Below are 21,907 nucleotides of genomic sequence, written 5' to 3'. Positions count from 1 at the left end.
TGTTCTCCCACTCGTTAACCCAGCCACGAGGGTGATAATATCTAATGCACCACCTTTTATTAAAAACGACACTCTGGCCAAGGAACTGTCCTGGTATGGTCAGATTGTATCACAAATTAAAATGGTGTCTCTTGGGAGCTTATCCCCCAAACTGAGGCACGTTTTGAGCCACCAGAGGCAAGTGTTCATGTTCCTCAGGGACAACACAAAGGAGCTGTACATATCTTTTTCGTTCAAAATTGAAGGGTTTAATTATATGATTTTTGTCTCATACGAGACGATGAAGTGCTTTGAGTGCGGGGAGGAGGGGAACCTGGTTCGGTCAAGGTTAAATGTGAACGGAGCCAGAGCTGATGTTAAAAGAGCGGCTGTTTTTAAACTCATGGATATTAACAGGATAGATGTGATGTTTTTACAAGAAACCCACAGCACCGAAGACAATGAGTGCGACTGGAGAAGGGCTTGTAATGGGGAAGCGGTTTTAAGTCAAAAGTCCAGCTGCAGTGGGGGGATGGGGATTCTTTTTGCCAGGAGTTTTTTTCTTTCTTTTATTGTAGAAGAGATTATTCCAGGTGTATTGATAAAGGTGAAATCTGAAAATGAAAATGTAAAGATGGTGTTTTCAAATGTATATGCGCCCACGAATAGGGTGGACAGGATGGCACTTTTAAACATTTTAGATGATACTGTTGAAACCAGAAGTGGTGATGATTTTATGTTTTTAGGAGGTGATTTTAACATCCCGCATCAGGTCTCAGGCTGAACCAACTGACCGAGGCACATAAGCTGTCTGATGTGTGGAGAGTTTTTAACAGTAATCACAGACAATACACCTGGAGCCATGCCAGAGACAATGTTTTATCCCTGGCTAGACTGGATCGACTCTATTGTTTTAAACACCATTTAAATATTTTTAAAGGTGTTTTATTCAGCAGGTGGGTTTTACTGATTAAAACATTAAATAAATAATTTCTTAAATGGCCAGTTACTTCAATTGTATTGGATTTGGCTTCAACAGTGTTAGGCCTGAAACCAGTGCCCCTTCAAACGGAGTTACAATGATTAGTGGTTGAAACCTCCAACGACCAGTTTGACGTAGAGGCACAGCGGCATGACCAGTGGTGGAAAGCCATGGAGCATCAATTTAATTTCACCAACTACAGAGGTTGGTGAGATTGTGAGACGGCGCGACAGTCACTCGTAGAGCTGCAGCAAGGCAACCCGCCCATCTCCCGCCCCTCTTCGACTCAAGGGCTACTTCCCCAAGGTTCCCCTCGGGATGTACCAGCTCAACAGCCACGTCCAGGTCTAGCACCTGCATCCGGACTACAGAGCTCCCTGAACTCCACTGTTATCGGCCTAGCCACATCTCCACACTTCAATCCGGGGTGGACAAACCCAAAAATGTCCCCATATGAAGAGGACGAAGATATTGAGCATTATTTAAAGACATTCGAAAGGAGGAGCTCCATGATCGCCACAAAGACCTCCTGGGGAAGTGGCTGGATCCCGAGACGAAGTCCAAGGAGCAGATCTGTGACCAGGTCATACTGGAGCAGTTCCTTGGGATGCTTAACCAGGAGCTACAGGTGTTGGTGAAAGAACGCACCCCACACTCCTCAGCTGAAGCGGTGGAACTGGTGGAGACCTTCGTGGCCGCCAGACAGTCTAGACGGTGCTACCAGCTGAGCCCCACACGACTCCTGGAGACGACCTCAGCAGTCCCTCTAAAAGCTCCTATAGGCCCAGCCCCAGTGTGAAGCCCACTCAAGCTAGTTCATCTAGGGCCCTGATATGTCACCACTGTGGTCAGCAAGGCTACATTAGACCCCATTGCCCTATGATGAAAGCCACTGACTCAAGACTGTGTTATCTCTCTGGCCCTAGTAAACATATAGCATTCACTCCGGCTGATGTAACTGTCCCCGTCAGGATAGCAGGCAAAATGCTGCAGGCTTTGGTTGACTCCGGTAGTAGTCAGTCTTTTGTTCTTAAATCCTGTTTGAAGTCTAATTATCGGCCAGTGGGTAGCTTGAGGGTCCGCTGCATCCATGGTGATGAGTCTGTGCATCACACTAGCGAGGTCAGTAAGGAAACAGAACCAGATTATTTGGCAGAGTTACTGTATAGTTGCCAAGGTGGCAAATCTAAAAAAATCCAAGGCAGAGAAGCGTAGAGCTAAAGTGGCAGGTACAGCGGTGCCAGAGATTCTTTCCCTAACACCACTGGAGGGCAGTGAAGTCCTTGTGCCAGATTTTGTCAAATTACAGCAGGAAGACCCTACCCGTAGCTCTAGCTAAGCTTAATTTAACTATTCTCCCGTGTGGGGATCCCCAAAGAGGTCTTGATAGAACAGGGCAATAACTTCACCAGTAAGTCTTTAAAGCAGGTGTACTCCATGTTAGGGATCCGAGGTATCAAAACCACACCCTATCATCCACAGACTGACGGCTTGGTTGAGAGGTTCAATCAAACCCTGAAGTCTATGCTAAGAAAAGTCGTGTCTGACTCGGGAGCTGACTGGGATCAGTGGCTCCCCTATCTGCTTTTCTCCTACAGAGAGGTACCGCAGGCATCCACCGGGTTCTCCCCCTTCAAGCTTTTGTACGGCCGGGAGGTAAGAGGCCCGCTTGACATTCTCTGGGAGGGGGACGCTCCTCACCAGCCGGTAAACATCGTGAGCTATGTCCTAAGGATGCGGGAGAAGCTGGAACAGCTCAGCTCCATGGCACATGACCACCTGGCCAAGGCTCAGACACGAAAAGACATGGTATGACCAGACTGCACGCAGCCGCTCTTTCAATCCTCGAGAGAAAGTACTGCTGCTGCTACCCTCATCTGAGAGCAGTCTGTTGGCTAAGTGGCAAGGTCCGTATGAAGTGCTTCGCAAGGCCAGCGAGGTAACCAATGAAATTGCCATGCCAGACAGACGTCGCTCAAAGCACCTCTACCATGTCAACCTACTGAAGAGATGGACAGACCGTCCGGCGGCCGTCCAAAACCAGCTTTGGGCGCGGACCGTGGAGCAGGAGGAAGAACCAGTGGAGCTGTATTTTCCTACAGCTGGTGGTGAGTCTCCCTACCCCTCCGTCACCCACCTGGCACCTGAACAGCGGGAGGAACTGAGTATCATCCCCAGAGGCCTGTTCCGAGACCAGCCAGGGCGGACCGAGGTTATCACCGATGACATCCAGCTCACGTCTCCAGGTCCCATCCGGCAGACTCGAGGAGGACTCGACAATGATGAGCGAGTGGAGGCAGACATGGTAAGTAACATTGGCCTGGGGCTGGCTAGGCTACATTTTTGAGACATGTCCAAAACAAAGTAGAAAACGTTTTTGATTTTGTTTTAATATGCCAAATTGTGATATTATGGGTTATTATTGTTCATATGATTTAGCTAAGCTAGCTAAGAGCTGCTAACGTTGTTTACATAGCAACAGTAAACTTTCTGAGCTGTAAATAGAGATGCAGAATCAAGCTGTATTGAAAACAGAATACAAGGAATAATTAGTTTAATTTGAAATATTTGCCATTGAATTTATTGTAATCTTTCAATTCATTTGTTGTTTACTGAGGTGATAACTATTTTAATTTAAAGGTATAATTTGTGTGTAAATGTTTTACTTTTACTGTAGTTTTCAGATGGCTGTGTATAGTGCTGTCTTGAGCATTTTCAGGTATTGTCACAATGATCTGACTTTTTTGCATTGGAAAACACTTGTAAAGTGTCCTAATGAAAACATGACATTAGTGTTTTTACATTCGCAAACGGTTTGTTCAATATGAGCAAATCTTTTATATGACTTTGGAGTAATGTGTCATCTCAGTGAGTGATTCGTTAATTTTAATACAGAACCTTCCCTCGCCACATGGCAGGCAGCTGCATAAGCTAGCCAGGCCACTCAGGCTGTGTGACGAGAAGTAAGCACAACAGTTCATTCATACGGATCGGTCTCTTATTCATTTGTCACATGACAGGCAGCTCAGGCTGAACAGTACATTTGTTTGTTCGTTCATTCGTCATTCGGATCGTTCATTTGTCACTTGAGAGTGAGGAGTGTGTCAGCCCAAAGACAGGATCACCTGAGAGGGAAACAGCTGTAGAGAGTGAGGAGTGTGTCAGCCCAAAGACAGGATCACCTGAGAGGGAAACAGCTGTAGAGAGTGCGGAGTGTGTCAGGCCAAATACAGGATCACCTGAGAGGGAAACAGCTTTAGAGAGTGAGGAGTGTGTCAGCCCAAAGACAGGATCACCTGAGAGGGAAACAGCTGTAGAGAGTGAGGAGTGTGTCAGCCGAAAGACAGGATCACCTGAGAGGGAAACAGCTGTAGAGAGTGAGTGTGCCAGTCAAGTAACTTTTTTTTCACAACCTGATCAGAAAAATCTCCAGTCATTTTTAAACTATCACCCTCAGCAAAAAAGTAGTAATCCAGTGGTGCAGAAAGTATTCTGTAGCAGAGACGGCACCGGTAGAAAGTGGCTGACGTACTGTCCAGAGCGTCACATGCTGTATTGTTTCATCTGCATGGCATTCGGTAAAAAAACTGATAACAGTCTGTTCATCCGTGGAATGTCAGATTGGAGGCACATACACCAGCGCACAGAGGAGCATGAGAGAAGCAGTGCAAACAGAAACTGTGCTGAAGCTTACCTCTTGAAATCCGCCAGTGCTGATACCAGCAATGTGTTTGGTGGCAGTCAGATGTCGGCGCACAGTGAGCAGGTCGGAAAGAGGCGGCAGGTTTTGGAGTGCATCATAGATGTCATCAAGGTTCTTGGGAAGAGGGGGCTTGCATACAGCATATACCCTGGAAGACCACATAGTTGATCATGGTCATTTTTTGGAACTCATACTTCTATTGGGGAAGTATGATTTCTGTTTAAAAGAGCACCTGGACAGCTGCATTGAGAACAGAAAAAGGTTGCATTTGTCTGGTGGCACAAGAGGCAGAGGCTCCCTTGTAACTTTACTCTCCAAAACCACAGTCAACTCGGTGATGGATGCAATTCACCATCTGATTCAAGAAAACATCTCCTGTGAATCCAGGAATGTTTTCAGTTCAACTGGACACCACATAGGACATAACCTCTCAGGATCAATGCTCTATAATTGTGAGGTATGTTAGTGATGTTGTTCATAAGAGGCTTGTTGCAGTGCTGAAGTGCAGTTCATCCACTGGACAGGAGGCCACACTGTCACAAAAGAGGGGAAGGAGGAAGAAAGTCTTACCTGGAGAGATGGCTCAGGATGAGACCCTGGATGATGCAGAACAATCCTATGAGGTGAATGTGCATAACCGGATCATGGACACAGCAATTGAAGCCATTCATAGGCGCTTTTTAACACAGCAATCTATATGCTGACTTGGCATGTCTGGATCCCAGAAACTTCCCTCAGCTCTGCACCAGTGCTCTTCCCCAGTCTGCCCTGCAAGACTTAAGCAAGTGCTTGCAAGGATTTGACAGCAGGGCAACCAAGGGAAAAATGCAGGCTGAGTTGAAAAGCTTTGCACTCCAGTGGAACAGGCTGAAGGCATCCCCATTGGCAGAGTACAAGGCAAGAACAGTAGAAGATGGATCAGGTGGTGAGGAGGACAACACAGAAGAGGTTGAGATAACTCCCATAAGCTGTTGCTCCTGCAAAAAATGCCCTCTGTGCTGCTACCAGATACTTCGCCGTTTCAACATGCTAAAAGATGCATACCCTGTCCTAGGCCTTGCTTATAAATACCTGCTTACATTATCCCTCACGCAGGTGGCTTGTGAGCGCACATTTTCAATCCTGAAGTTTATTGCAAACAGACTCAGAAGCACCCTCTCACCTGACAAATTGGAGGCATTTATGTTGATGGCCACAGAGAAAGACATTCTCATGGCCTTGGACTCTGACTCGGTGATAGACAGACTTGCAGAGAAGAGTGAGCTGCTTAAAAAGCTGCTCCACTGATAAGGTGAGAAATATTTAATATTATTGTTATTATCACAAATTGTCATAGTTAATCATTTATAATCATTATGGATGTAGTAATTCATTATTTGTCATTTTAATAATTCTTTTCAGAAGATTTATTGTGCTTATGTGTTGATCCTTAATTGTGTGATCATGTACACTAAATTATCAATTATTCTCCATTACAGGTTGTTGTTTGAGTTGTTCTCGCTCTGTTTTATATGTGGACATTTGGGAATTTGGTAGGTTTATCATGTATTTTTTAATGTATAAATTCATACTTCATAATTATAATAATTTTCAAAAGGTTTTAAAAGAAACACACATCCAAAAAGTTCTCAACTCTAGGTGCAGGACAGAGGAAAACATTTTCTTTCTTTTTCAGACATTATAATGTATCCATGTCCTTCTCAGGTTGACCACTTGACACGTGAGAGCTTTCACATGAAAATGACAAGCTGGGAGCTTTACAAATGCAAATCAGGATAGTTTCACTCAGTGGTGCAGAGGTAACACCTTTTTCTAAAAGGTACTTACTAAGGGACCAACTCAAATATTTGCCGTAGGTACACCAGGCTTAAAATAAATATAAAATCTGAATTTGTAGCTTAAACAGATTTCACTTGTGTAAGTAAGTTTGCTATAATGAATTACATTATACACCATTAGCAAAGGTCAATGCTATGAAAAAAATTAGAAACAGTGTCGTGTATATTCGTTAGAGTAGACCATGTTGGGACGTGGCTTAAACACAAAGACAGGCTTATATACTTCTGGACTCTCAGACATTCTCGGAGAGTCCTCCAGGTGTTCGTGTTATTTGCACTCTGACTTTTTGGGATTACTTTTGAATTAGGGAATTATCTCTGACCAGCTAATGGATGGGTTAAGAAGGAATGTTCCTGGCCTGTGTGTCTTCATGTTCGGACACAGAAACAGGCCCTTATTTAGTCAGAAATCCCATGTGGGATGTGTTTTACCTGAAGTCATGGGTGGAACCAAATTCCCTATATAAATGTGTGTAAGACCCCAGCACGTCAGACTTTCACTATTGGCTGTGTGTCTCCGGGTATCTAGATGCCCGTCCCGACCTGTAATTTCTTGTAATAAACCTTGTTACACTGAAACTACTGGGTCCTCGGAATCCTTCCTTCATCATCAACAACTTCTACAACATCATTGACCTCTCGGCTGCATCAAATATACAATAACAGCGCAATTTATTTCAACATTTACCTGTCGAGCTTATCCAAGATAATATGTTGGAATGGAGAGAGTGGCACCACTGTACAGTTTTCTAAGAGAAGTCTTTCTGCTGACACCAAAACACTGTGCCTCACGTAAAGCATATCAATTGCGTGTCAAAGTCCCAAATATTTGTACTAAACTCACTGTCAGACTCTGAATTGACGGAAACATGATCTTCATATTCTCTAAACTCATCCCCTTCATTGTCTTCCAAAGATTTTCTCTCTTCAAAAATCACTTCTAGATACTGAATCTGTTCATTTGGGCTCATGTGAAGACTGACATGAGTGTGTTCAATTTCTAATTAAGTTCAATAAATAAACATCAATACTGATGAAAAACTTTGTTAATTGCTTAATTCCCACTAGGCGAAAAGCAGAATTAGTGTCTTGGGAAATCTTATGGAATGAACCTGATCCCCTGAAGTTATTGCCTATTTACAGCACGTCAGCACCGCGTTCTTCCACGACATTAACCTAAGGGAAGAGGAGTAAACGTACCACGGAGAGGGGGTCTGGAGAACGAAGGAGGGGAGCAGCAGGGGGTGGGGTCGCGGAACCGCGAAGCGAAGGCATTATCTAATTAGCATATGACTCAGGGCGAAGCCGCTGCTGAGCCTCTCTCGATTCCCCATTGGAGGAAACCAACCCGGAAAGTCACTCGTGATTGGCTGGTAGAAGTGTTGCCATTGGTCACCCTGGGTCATTGCAGCACACAAGTGGGGAAAACCCCTCCCACACAATATTAATAATAAAAATTAATATATAGATGCTACTAGTAATTATATATAATAAATCATTATTTAACAGTAAGCCTTTACCAAAAGCAATGCAGTTAATTAAGACTATACATTAATTAATGTGATGCTTGATGTTATAAGTGAACATGTTGTACAGGGAAGAAAAAACATGAACGAGGTATATGTTGAGTCAAATCTTTATTTACATACAGCACAAATATTGTACAAACACAACTAGCCTAGCCAGTGAAAAACTCAGGTGAAGCTTGAAATGTCTCTTTGCAGCCTCTGGGTCATATGTTCTTTGTGGGACTCTGTCCGAATCTGCCCCAGTGTGTAGACATCTGTGGTGTGTAGCTGTGAGATCCAGTGTAGCTTCTAGTCTTATTTGATGTGTGGCACACAGGTAGGTGAGCTCCTGGCTGTGGAAGGATGGATCCATGTCATCTGTCCCGCTTCAATCAGCTGTAAACACAATCAGTACATTTAGCACAGTTCAATGACAACACACCCCTACAGATGTATCTGAAAAATGATTTAATGAATCTAACCTTACCCTCTTTCTTCTCTGCCGACTCCTGAACTCCTCAATGCTGATGCAAGGTCCGTATGGATGAACTAGGTCTCACATTAATTCAGGGACTGTGCGCCAGTTCTCCGCCTCGACTCCTTCACAGCGGGCCCGCGGCTTTGCTTTCCCACGCACTCATCTTCTCCTCCAGGGAAACAGTGTCGTGTTGACTTCAGCAAGTTATTTATCCCGAAACAGAGTCACTCATACGGAACACACTTAACACAATCCTCTCATGTCTGTGGCAGACAGACTCTGCATTCACAAGGCTTTGATTGGACAATGCCATCAACGACTGATGTCACTTCTTCAGAGTAAAGCTTCACAACAATTTCCAGGATTTTGGGAGGACAGATATCTTTATGGAAAGCCAGTAGAAGTTTGAAGCTTACAGGACACAGACACATCATATCCAACATCATTTCTGCCTGTTGAGCGGATTGCTGGAAGATGTGTGGTTAACACATTCACTGTGCATTTAACAATTGAAAAAGTGATTGTAATCATGCCACTCTGTACAGTGGTTGAGATTTAGGATTGTGTTTTAGATAATAATAAAATGCTGAAATAATGTGCATTGTTTCAATTTTTTTTTCATAGCATTGATTTTGCTCGTGGTATACAATGTAATTAGTTATAGCACACTTACTTAATCAATTTAAAATTTCAGGTTTTATATTTATTTTAAGTCGGGACAGATGGCAGCCATAAGCTCACCGACCTGTGTGTCACACTTCAAATAATACTAGAAGCTACACTGGTTTTCACAGCTACACACCACAGACGTCTACACACTGGGGCAGATTTGGACAGAGTCCCACAAAGAATTTACGACCAAGGGGTGGCAAAGACACATTTCAAGCTCCACCTGAATAGTTTTTCGCTGGCTAGGCCAGTTTTGTTTGTACAATATTTGTACTGAATGTAAATAAAGCTTTGACTTAACATATACCTTGTTCATGTTACTATTACTATATAGTAATTACAACTATTAATATTGTGTTGGAGGGGTTGACCAATAGCAGCAGATCTACCAGCCAGTCTGTTTTTCATCCAATTTCGCTGCGATTCAAACGATAATTAGATCGCACTTTCGCTCGCTGACTCCCCGGCGGCTCTCCCCCTTCTCTAGCCCTCACAACTGCGATAGCGGGTTTGTTTCTGCCAGGAATAAGGCAAATTTCCAGACGTTTCCAGTGGTGGAAACTCTGCTTTCGTCTCGAGCCTGGAACCACATTTACACTCTGAGGGCTGTCACAAATATGGTCTGGCATTTCCATTGGCAATATTCTTACTAAGGGAAAGGAGATTAAAAACATAAACACATTTTGTGTCCTTCTTCTGATGCCTTGCAGTATATGGAAATATATAAACGATGGCAATTTACAAAGCACTTCCGGTCTGACAGCAAGGAGGGACAAAAGCTTCCTAATAACTACAAATTAAATATCGTATAGGTTCACTGATTAACACACATTTCTAGCCATAAATATCATCCAAATGCATGAATATTCTTAAAATATATAACATTTTCCACCAAGAATAAAGCATTATCCGGTATCATGCTTGAGAATATCCAGAAGTTTGCACAGGCGCACTGGTCGTTTTCTAGCGCTGTACATTTTCGTAGGGTTCTCCAAAAAAAATTGTACATAACTCTTTGTAAGATATCTTATGAACCTCTTCATAAGAATACATTGCAGGCAGGAGCTATTGCAGATGTATGCAGGACTCACAATTGATTGAGGCACTAGATACCTTGCCTCCTGCCTGCCTGTTAACAATTACAAGTGGCATCTGTTCTTTTCATGTCTATGCAGTCAGTCAATAAAGAATGTGAATTATAATATATATATATATATATATATATATATATTTTTTTTTTTTTTTTTTTTTTCCATGCACAGGACAAGAAGAGAAGCTGAGGGTAAAGGTCTGTAAAAAGGAAGCTTGCAGAAGGATTGTCTGGTTTAACTTGAGACATCTGTGCAGCAACTGCCATTCTGTATACTTCACTTGATGTTTCCCAGTAGACACCCTGTCAACACTGTCTTTAGTAGGACAGCGTTTCTCGTTGGAAACATGAAATGGGTACTAAGCAGCTCAGAACCACAGACATTCCTGAATTAATATTCAAGGCCCATTCACCTTCAAATTCTGTATGCTAAACCTTTCTCTACATAGCTCCGAGGAAAATTCAGTAGTCAGTATCTGGGGGGGGAAGTTCACTGCAGAATTTATATGAAGTAAGACTTAAGCATTATGAGATACTGGGCTTTTCTTCCTTCACAGACTTTAATGCCAAAATAAACCTCCTGGAACCACAGTTAGGGTTTCTATTCAGTAGGGGAGAGAGGGGTAATGTGAGACATCGGGTAATGTGAGAAACCCCCTGTATCTAGGCAACGGAACACATTTGTGGTCATGTGACCATCATGTTTTCAAGCCCCTCCCATTCCCCCCTTGCCATGAAGGAGAATTTAGTGCTGGTGCAGTGGTAATTATGTTTTTTCACTAAAAATTGTTTGCATGTAAAAGTACATTTTCTTGCTTTGAACTTAATCAACTGTTGTGTCAAAACAAATTGATTCAGGTAGAAAAACTTATATCATACATGTTGGTGAACTTCCAACATATAAAACCATGTGATTGATGCTAGCTGAAGATTAGCCTGAGTTATAAGAGATGTTGTTTTTTCTAAAATGTTGGCTTTGGGGTAAAATGAAGCACGAGTTAAGATTAGTCTTAAACCTATTTTAGTGTAATACTACATTACATATGTTTTATTTTTAATTTAATAAACATTGTAAAAAAGCCATCATGCCAAGAAACTAAACCAGGAATACAACCTGGGGCCAAACACCCATCGCAGAGATGGAGAGTGCAGCCGCTCAGGTCATGCAAGGAAAGAAGTCCTTAAGAAATGCTGGAAGGGATAGAAATATTGACTATACAACCGTCGAAAGATTCGTAAGGAAAAAAGAGAAAGGGGAAGTAAAATCAGTAGCCTGGGGTGCAGTAGCTGAGGTAAAGAGAATATTCACAGATGAGATGGAGGAGGAGCTTGCCAAACACTTGAAACAACTGGCTCGTTACAACTAGTTCTATGGCCTTGCTCAAGTTAAGGTCCGTGAACTGGCATTTGAATACGCAGAGAGAAACAATATCCCAGGCCCTGCCAATTGGATAGAGAAACAATGTGCAGGTAAACTAGGGTGTGCAAGAGATCACATGAATCATAATAATCATAAATGTTCTTAATTTACCAATCCCAATGGTTCTGTTACTAGTCCGATATTAGTTTTGGAATGTGTGGTTGTCCATCTAGCTGTCAGGATTGTAACTATTGCAACATGTATTGTTATGGTGGTTTTAAAGTGGAAAAAGTAAGTGGATCACTTTACCCCCTTGGTTTCTCTGGTCTGTCTCACTTTACCCCTTACCTGGGGTAAAGTGGATACACAAGACAACTTTTTAAAAAACAATCATATTTTCACTGCACTTTGTCCTGAAGACATTCTGATCATTTCCATTGCTAGAAAACATCCTGAATTAATGGGAAATGTGTACATTTTACTGATATATCATTTTAGCTCGCCTAGAGGGGAGCAAATAAAAGTTTTTTAGGGCTGTTGTGGCGCTCTCAGGGTATTCTGCCGTGACTTTAATCCAGAACATATCAGCACAGTGACAAAACATGCTAAGACCTATTTGCTTTGAAGAGGAAAAATACTGAAAATTCAGGCCCATCAGATAATTAAAAGCCCACAAACCTAATTAGAGCTGGCTTTTATGATGGATGAAAGGCACTCACTGTAATGGTTTGTTAATAAGACGCACAAATACCCTTTTGTTAGACAATGGTCTAATTAGGGGAGACTGTTGGGATGTGACCTATTTGTATAAAGCATCCGCAGATGCCTACCATCAGTGTGATTCACGGTCATTTGAAGCACCCAGATTGTAACTGATGAGATGAAATAACGGTAGGTAGCAGAGCAACCATATGACTGAGTGTTTGGCATTGTGGGTAGGCAGTCATGCTCATGTGGGCGGACAAAGTGGCTGCGTGCCAATGGTACAATAAAGAGGACAGAGGAAGCTTAGTGAAAAATAACAGAACTTTCTTGTGGTATTTATCAGCTCCTTCTCAAAACTAGTGTCAAATTAGTTGGCATATGGAATAACTGGCAATAATCAGATGGTGTCCTGTTGTTATTCTTGGACTTCCAGACCAGAGCTACTGCTGAAACCTATGTGCCATTTGTATAAAGCAAGGTAAAAATAAAAAGTTGAGAGTTCCATCACTCTTGTAAACCAGAACTGATTTGCTCATGATTTTATCAACATGTTACAAGGTTCACGTTGTCTCCTCCTGCTGAGCTGTGAACAGGGAGAGCGTCTTAGGGGATAGAGCGGGTGCTCTGCAACAAGAAGGTTGCCGGTTTGAATCCCACTCTTTCCCATCTGCATGCCTAAGTGTCCTTGGCAAGATACTGAACCCCTAAGTGGCCCCTCATAAATGTTGAGTGTACTAAAAATGTAAGTCGCTTTGGACAAAAGCGTCAGCTAAATGACATGTAATGTAATGTAACATGTGAAAGTATTTAAGGATGCTATGCCAGACTGCATGGCTGTTTGTTTTCTCTCTCTCTCTTTTGGTTTTGTCAGTTTTAATATCTTGGTTCAGGCGTCTTATTATATCTAATAATTTTTTTTCCTTAGGTGCTTCGATAGACATCTTGAAAATTAGGATGAAAAATTATAAAATACCAATGCAATATGATAAAAAATTGTTAATTAGCAATAACTCCACTTACATTGCAATTACCTGAAAGGATCAGTATGTAGGAATTAAAGTGATAGATACAATGACGGAAATACAAAATACAATTTGATTAATGAGATGAACTGAGAATCAATGTCAGAATGGATGCTTTTGATCTTCAGGAACTATTCCTCTTCTATGGAATCTGCAATGTGATATGCCCACGGTTCTACAGTCGGCCGTAGATACTTTGATGCACTTTGGTTAGTACAGGTAAATCAGTACCTGTATAGTACCATGATTGTGTATCAGTTCAACCGTGAACAAATTTATACAAGTATGGTGCTATTTAACCCACTAAAAATAGAAATATTGAAGAAATTAAAACTATTTAAAAAATACAACGCTACACAGTCTGCCATGCCTTAGTTTTACTCATGTCTCTTCTGTCATTTCAGATTGCAAGCCTTTACTTACCTCACCCCCTTCACCACACACTCACCTGCTCCCCATTCCCTCATTAGTTCCTGTGTATTTATACTGGTTAGTTGCATCCATTCTCTGCCAGATTGTCTACTGTGTTACTGCCTAGTTATCCAGCGTTATATTCCTCTGATCCTGCCTGCCCGTTACTGACCTGATTATGACCCTTTGGATTTTGGATTCTCTTATTACCTGCCCCTTTCAGATTTTTTTGCTGCTCAGACTAATATCCTGGTTTTGACCCTCATGCCCGTCTTTTTGACGTATGATAAATAAAACATTTTTTCTTTACACTTTTGTCTGCTGTCGCGCTTTTGGGTTCAGTGAAGAGCCTGCAGACCTTGTACAAAAAGTCTTCACCTCTAGTTCTCTTTTAATATCAGGGACGACGTCCTAAAAAATGTACTACTGAGTTCATCCGGAACCTGCTCAGTCTTTTGACCACCTGCTGCCAGTTTACTGATCGCTGCTTTGAGGTCAGCCACTGTCGGAGTCATCAATATGGGCAGTAGCAAAAAACACACAAACATGATGATAAAAGCACGGCAATCGACAAGGATGAGTCATACAAAAACACAACCAAAAAGCAATGTCAAGTGCACACAGCAAGTTTAATATTGCCTTGAATTGTAAAACAAAGTTCATTACAAACTCCGTTGTAATATATGAAACACATCACATCATCATTATAGCTGTAATATTATTCATAGTCAGCAGAGGGGTGAATGAGATAAAATGACACAGTGTTCCTGCCATCTGGCATTTGGGCAACTATGTCATCTACTCATTTTGCAATACCCCCATTTACCAAACATAGCCGGTGCCCTTATTACTACCTGGAAGTATTGAGTGCTGTCTCATGGATGGCTTATAGTCCACATTTGTGATAAGCCTACAGCTATGCTCAGATGTTTAAATGAAGTGCTCTGAACTGATCCAGAGGAAAAATAAAAACATCATCCCAATGAGTGGCTGGCTTACACCTGAATTGTATGAGGTTAGCCTAAAAATCTGAATATGATTATTAAAATAACTTATTTCTTAAAAATAATCAAAAATGATAAAGCTATTAATTAAGAATAGTAACACATTTAATTCGAAATGATACGGTTATCCATTAATAATAGTTAAAATAATTAATGAAAACAATAAAATTATCAATTAAGAATAATACAAATCTGTAATCAATCAATCTTTAAATATCAGTCTCATAATGATAAATGTCAAATCAATAATCTCAATATTTAATATTAATAATTATTTAATTAAGAGTGAAGGCTTCTAAGTTCGAGCACAGGCAATCATAATCCAGCTGCAATCACGTACATATGCACAAATAATCACAGACTACAGATACTTTAATTACAAAAGCATTTATTAAAAAGGGGAAATAAAGTTATAATGTTATTCAATGATTCATCATTTTAACAAGCTCCGATATTTCAAAGATAAACACAGCAGCAGCACTTATCACAATTCAGAAAATACATGTAAAACCGGCGGTCTACCTATTTATGTCTGTCTCGGTGTGTGTGTGTCTGTGTCAAAGGGTCTCTGTGTGTGTGTGTGTCTATGTGTGTGCATGTGAAATACAGTTAGTTAGGGATGAGCGAGTACAGCATTATCTGTATCTGTATCTGTTAACCATATGAATTATATGTATCCGTAGCCGTACTCGGAGTGGGCGGGGCCTAACCCGGAAGTGGGTGTGATTTAACCCGGGAGTGTGTGTGAGTGTGTGTTTGAGTGAGTAAGAGAGAGACATAGAGAGAGAGGGGGAGTGTGTGTGTGGGTGTAGCTTAATTTGTAATATTTTTTATACCACTACTACCTAGAATGTGTCAGACACTCAGTGCGTGAAGTAAAATAAAACTGGTTAGAGCCAACTGACGGTTTAAAAAAAAAAAAAAAAAACTCCAACGACTGGCAGAGAGAGGGAGAGAGAGAGTGAGAAAGCGTAGCCAGACGCTAGAGAGTAGTCAGACACTTAATGCGTGAAGTAAAAAAAAAAAACTGTTTAAAAAAAAAAAAAAAAAAAATCTCCGACAGGCAGAGACGCAACGCGAGTCGCTTTCTACCAGCACCACGTCTGAACGAACCCACGTTTAACAGAACTCTACTGGTTAATAAGTAAGTACAAACTGAAATAAAAACAAACTCTGAGCTGAAGAAACCCTAAACGTTAACCGAAAAGACACGCAAACCTGAGTGACTGAGAGAGACAGAGAGCTGTTCTGTGAGTGAGTGAGCAGAGCGGTGTGTGAAGGGGAGGAGCGCTGTGACGCTGTGTGAGGATTTTCATTCAGTCCGAGCACAGATAATGACTCGTATTACTCGTATAATATTCGTGCTCGGCAAAAGTGCTTTATCCGTACCGGATACTCGTTTCAGCCGAGTATCCGGCTCATCTCTACAGTTAGTGTTATTTAATGATTCATCATTTTAACAAACTCCCATATTTCAAAGATAACAGCAGCAGCTTATCACAATTTAGAAAACACATGTATTCATCTATGTGTATCTGTGTGTGTCTATCAATGTTTCTCTGTGTCTGTGTGGGTGTGTGAGAGAGCGAGAGAGAGAGAGAGAAAAAAAGAAGGGGAGCGTGGCAATGACGCAGTCACGTGGTGACGTCACATCTAAGATGGCGGCCTATCATGATTCGTGGAATCAAGGCCTAAAAACTCTCAAAATGGCGGATTGACTACAAAACAAGATGGCGGAGCCGTTATGAATTTAGAGCCAGAATGGGAGGAGAGGGAGAGAGGAGGCGTGGCCATAATACTCAAAATGGTGGTTTAACTTGCGTTATTCAAAATGGAGTCTATGCTAATGACACCATGTGGCCGGAGCCCACACTGGTGGTCGTCACCTGAATTACACAAAGGGATTTTCAGACAAAGAATTCTTTGTCTCTGCTTTGGCGTTCGGCCGCATGGCTTCCACATGTGTCCAGCCTCTCTGAATATAGATTTAACTATGTTACATGAACTGTATTCTAAATACAGATCGGATGTGTGTATAGGTCGGTTTAGAAGGAGAGAGAGAGAGAGAGAGAGAGAGAGTACAAGGAGAGAGCAAAGCTCTTAAAAGCACCGTCAGAGACAAGTTACATTTACTTTACCACTCAGCACCCAAGCGGCGTTGTGTGCTGAGGTTTGACCGGTAAAGTATCTTTAAAGTTGTTCAAACGGTCACAATGAGCTGGAGACGCTGCTCACGGCGCTTAAAAACTATGGCACAAGGCCGTAACCGGAAACCTGGAAGTGGCGAATCGCCGCTAAACACTGGAGACTCAGCGGTCTCATACAAAACAAATACATTCAAGTATTAAAACAATACGCTACGTATTAGATTAACATCTGCCCAGACAATAAAGCCTCTTACTGTGACCTTCACGGTGTTGCATGCGCGTGTCGCGCGGATATTCCGGAAATCCAGTGAATAATCGTGGCCGCTCAAGCTTGGCGGCGCTGGCTCCTCTATCGCAACGGCGTCGGCTGGGGCGAATAGGAACGGATCTGCTTGCTCCTTAATGGGATGAACGTCGTGCTTCTTCTTCAAGGGAACGGCTGTGGAAGCCGTTTGTAGATCGTTGGGAAAAGAAAGTAAAGTCCGTGGGAAAAGGGAAACAGTCTGAGATTGTTCCGCGTGCAATTTCCTGTTTGGTCTTTTCAAGTTAAAACAGCAAAAATAGTCTCTATCAAAGTAAGATCAAACTTAAGATAAAAGACAATGAAAGAAATGAAAGAAAATAACTCTGGTTGCCCCCTTTAGCAACTAAATCATCTGGAAAGACCCGGAGGGGTCTGTTGACGTCTTCAGAGCAGGGAAAAATGGCAGCGATTATTGATGTCTCAGCACTCTTATACCACCTGGGGACTTCCTGCTTCCTCCGGAAGTAGTCACAGGGTTCAGTTGGCTCTCAGCCAATGAGAATGTCAGGATTCCGACCTTAGTGGGCGGGGCTTGGAACTCAGCGGGGGTCCTGAAGGCTCTTCAGGACATTTTCCAACCACCAGGGGGAGATTCTCAGGCCTGCTGGAGAATGTTTTCCCTCCAAAAGTTTTAATCCTTTGTCCTCACCGTCGGCTCCAGGCTGTCTGAGGAAGGTGTGAATTAAGACTGAAAATTGGCCAAACTGGTTTCAGCTTGGCATAGCAGGGCCCAAGTATTTACAACCCACTGTTTGGTCCTCACTGGGGAGTCTACCCAAACAAATGTCATTCGATGGGTGTAGTCCGGACTGCAGACTAAAATATCTCTTACACTAAACTACTGGATAAAATCTGACATAATGCTCACGAGAGGATGAAGCCCACTGGTTACACACTGACCTCTCCTACATTTGTTACAAATATCCTAGGTCCCTTCTTCCTGGTTTTACTCCAGGATGGGTGCCAAAAGCTGCATTCTTGCAGAGTGAAATGTATTGCCAACAACTTTTATTAATTTATATATATATATTAGTGCTCTCAGTTAAACGCGTTATTAACGGCGTTAACGCAAATCCATTTTAACGTCAATTTTTTCCAGGCAAGATTAACGCAGAGCTGCCAACTCTGACACTTTCGCCATGTGACTCACACTTAGGGGGTCTATCCTCAGGGCCATCCAATCCCTGTACTCCCAAAGCGAGAGCTGTGTTCGCGTCCTCGGCAGCCAGTCAGTTTCGTTCTCAGTGGATGCTGGTCTCCGCCAGGGCTGCGCCTTGTCACCAATCCTGTTTGTGATATACATGGACAGGATATCGAGGCGTAGTCGGGGTGGGGAGGGGTTGCAGTTCGGTGGTCTGAGGATCTCGTCACTGCTTTTTGCAGATGACGTGGTCCTCATTGGATCATCGGCCTGTGACCTTCAGCACTCACTGGATCGGCTGGCGGCCGAGTGTGAAGCGGCTGGGATGAGGATCAGCACCTCTAAATCTGAGGCCATGACTCTTAGCAGGAAACCGATGGATTGCTTACTCCGGGTAGGAAATGAGTCCTTAGCCCAAGTGAAGGAGTTCAAGTACCTTGGGGTCTTGTTCGCGAGTGAGGGTACTATGGAGCGTGAGATTGGCCGGAGAATCGGAGCAGCGGGGGCGGTATTGCGTTCGCTTTACCGCACCGTTGTAACGAAAAGAGAGCTGAGCCGCAAGGCAAAGCTCTCGATCTACCGGTCGATCTTCGTTCCTATCCTCACCTATGGTCATGAGGGCTGGGTGATGACCGAAAGGACGAGATCACGGGTACAAGCGGCCGAGATGAGTTTTCTCAGAAGGGTGGCTGGCGTCTCCCTTAGGGATAGGGTGAGAAGCTCAGCCATCCGTGAGGAACTCAGATTAGAGCCGCTGCTCCTTCACTTAGAAAGGAGTCAGCTGAGGTGGTTCGGGCATCTGGTAAGGATGCCCACTGGGCGCCTTCCTTGGGAGGTGTTTCAGGCACGTCCAGTGGGGAGGAGACCTCAGGGAAGACCCAGGACTAGGTGGAGAGATTATATCTCAACACTGGCCTGGGAACGCCTCGGGATCCCCCCGTCAGAGTTGGTCAATGTGGCCCGGGAAAGGGAAGTCTGGGGCCCCCTGCTTGAGCTGCTCCCCCCGCGACCCGACCCCGGATAAGCGGATGAAAATGAGATGAGACTCACACTTTTGGTTGGTGGATGACTAAGTAACAATCTTTTTTAAAACATCATCGTATCAGGCCGTCATGAAGTATCAGGAGCGGGCGAGTCTGTGTGTGTGTTTGTGTGTTTCCTCCCAGATAGCGCACTGGTCCACGGGCTCCGCCCCCCGCCCCCGCTCGCTCAGAGAGACACAGTGATATCAGAGCTTGTTCACATGAAGGAGCCGCTCAGTGACTGACTGCTTCTTAACTATGAAAACAGTGAAAATACAGAGTTTCTCTGGTCATAGCTGATCAGAGATCAGCGCCTCAGCTTCTTGATCAGAGCAGAAGCTGCAGTTCGTTTTTACCGAGCTTCAGTGTCTGTGTTCGCCTCCAGTCTGATCTGCTCTCGCTTTTTGCTTTAATATTTTGCCAACTAAAATATATATTTTTAAGCTATTAGGCTGCAGCTATATGTTTTTATTTATTTAAAAATAGGGTACTTATTTCATACATTTTCCACAAATATTGGGGGGACTCAAATAGCCCTACAAAGTTCTGTGTTTAATTTATTTCAAAGTAGGCCAATACTTGCCTGTGTATTTTGTTTGTTTGTTATTTTGTTGCTTGTCTGTTTGAGTAGCTGTCTGAAAGCAAAGAAGTAGTAGGTTTACCTTTTATTGGTAACCTAACTGTTGGCTTGACTGCTATGTCCTTGTTTACCTGAAATCTGCATCAGTGACCAGGCTAACATTAAAACATTGTTTGAAACCATGTTTGTCACCACTAGTTTCAGATGAGTCATTGAATGTGTGTGTTTTGAAACTTTCTCTAAAAATCTATTGTTGGATACTGTGCCAGACTGTGTCTACACAAAGTTCCTGTTTCAATGCTGTTTCTTAAAGGTTGATCCTCTGTTTTTTATATACTGTTATTGTGTTGATCAGATGATCTGCCTGCTCCATGTGTGCAGTACATGTGTTTTTGAAAGTTCCTGCTACTGTTTTACGGAACTCGGGGGGGCTTCTTAAACTGCCAGTTCTGAGAGACTCTTTGCACTCTCAAGCACACAGCCTTAATCTGTGTTTGACTTGTGTCCAAGTTTGCCACAGGTGAACAGCTTGTTAACTTTTTAAGATGTTTGTGTGTCTGGAGGAAAAGTAATGCTCACTGCAGATGGTTCTGCAACTCAAGTTGATTTAAAATCGACTTATATATTTTATAATTGAATGTCGCTTATGGAAGCACAAATAACACTGTTTATTTCATATGTATTATAAAGTCAATTTATAATCAGCTACACCTCACTTCCTCAGGTTTGCATTTCCACTTTCTAAACTATCTATACAACTGGGTCAGAGTTTGCATAGAAGTTTGCAAGTTTGTCTTCATTGATCACAATTTTTGTGAGTATTGGTGTATGCTTATTTCAAACCCCATTTTAAACGCAACAGTTATAGATTCTATCTCATTCAATTGCCCCTGATCAGTGTGATAAATAGGCTTATTTGTTCTCTTTCCTTTTCAAATATTTGTGTATATCTAAAAGTGTATATTCCAGATGAGCGTTGAGTCGCTATCATAGTTGTTACTGGATGGGCCTGGGATTCTTGCTTGTTCCTTTCATTTCTTTCCAAATGAGAATTTCATTCTGTTTCTTGTATTACTTCTCTTCTTTTTTTCCCATTTAAAGTGGATCTGTCAGTGTTTCTTTATTGTTTCTTTTTGTCTGGGAGTCTTGTTTGGATGTAGAGCTGAGGGGCTGAAACCCTGTTGAGCAGCTGAGGCTTGAGTTGAGCACCCTGTTAATTCTTCCCCCGGTGGGTCAAATCAGTCTGCAAATACTTGGCCTATCTGGTCAGCAAAGGTGGAGGCTCGGGCTGCCTGGTGGAAGCCAGAGAGGCAGATTGGAAAATGTCTGAATCCAAAGGCCAGATTTCTCAACATCTAGAACAAGCTTGTACATGGCTGGGTTTGCAGTATTGGGGAATTAGGCTGCCATTTGAACACTCTATGAAGTTATTCCGGAAAATGAGGAATTCCACCTCCTGCCTTCATCCAGAGCCATTACCAAACCTGAAAATGAATAATATATCCTGTTTTTTTTTTGTGATCAAATTTTTTTTATTGATTAACTGAAATGTGACAGAATTTAACACATTTATCATAACACATCAACAGATAATAACAACAAAGACATAACATACAACAAAGTGTTAAGATTCAGCAGCACATATTACCGCAATATCTATCATAAGCACAATATTACACAAAATCTAAGACCTTCAACATTTACTGGTCTCCTCAGCCACTGAATACAAAACATCAGAAGAAAAACAGACACAAAATAAAATAAAATAAAATAAAACACAAAAGGTGCCACCCCCCACCCCCCCAGTTATATTCATTCAAAATAGTAAAGAGAGGAATCCTGCAACCACATGCACATACAGAAAACATTAAGAATTGCACAGGTTCAGGACATGATCAATGTAATAAATCTTTCAATGAGTTGGCCACAGCTCGCCAATCATTCAGTTTAGATTCTCTCGCACC

Source organism: Platichthys flesus, chromosome 15 (assembly GCF_949316205.1).
Source record: "Platichthys flesus chromosome 15, fPlaFle2.1, whole genome shotgun sequence".
Taxonomy (NCBI): Eukaryota; Metazoa; Chordata; class Actinopteri; order Pleuronectiformes; family Pleuronectidae; genus Platichthys; species Platichthys flesus.
The sequence above is the reverse complement of the archived record's forward strand: the minus strand, read 5'-3'. Positions refer to the sequence as shown.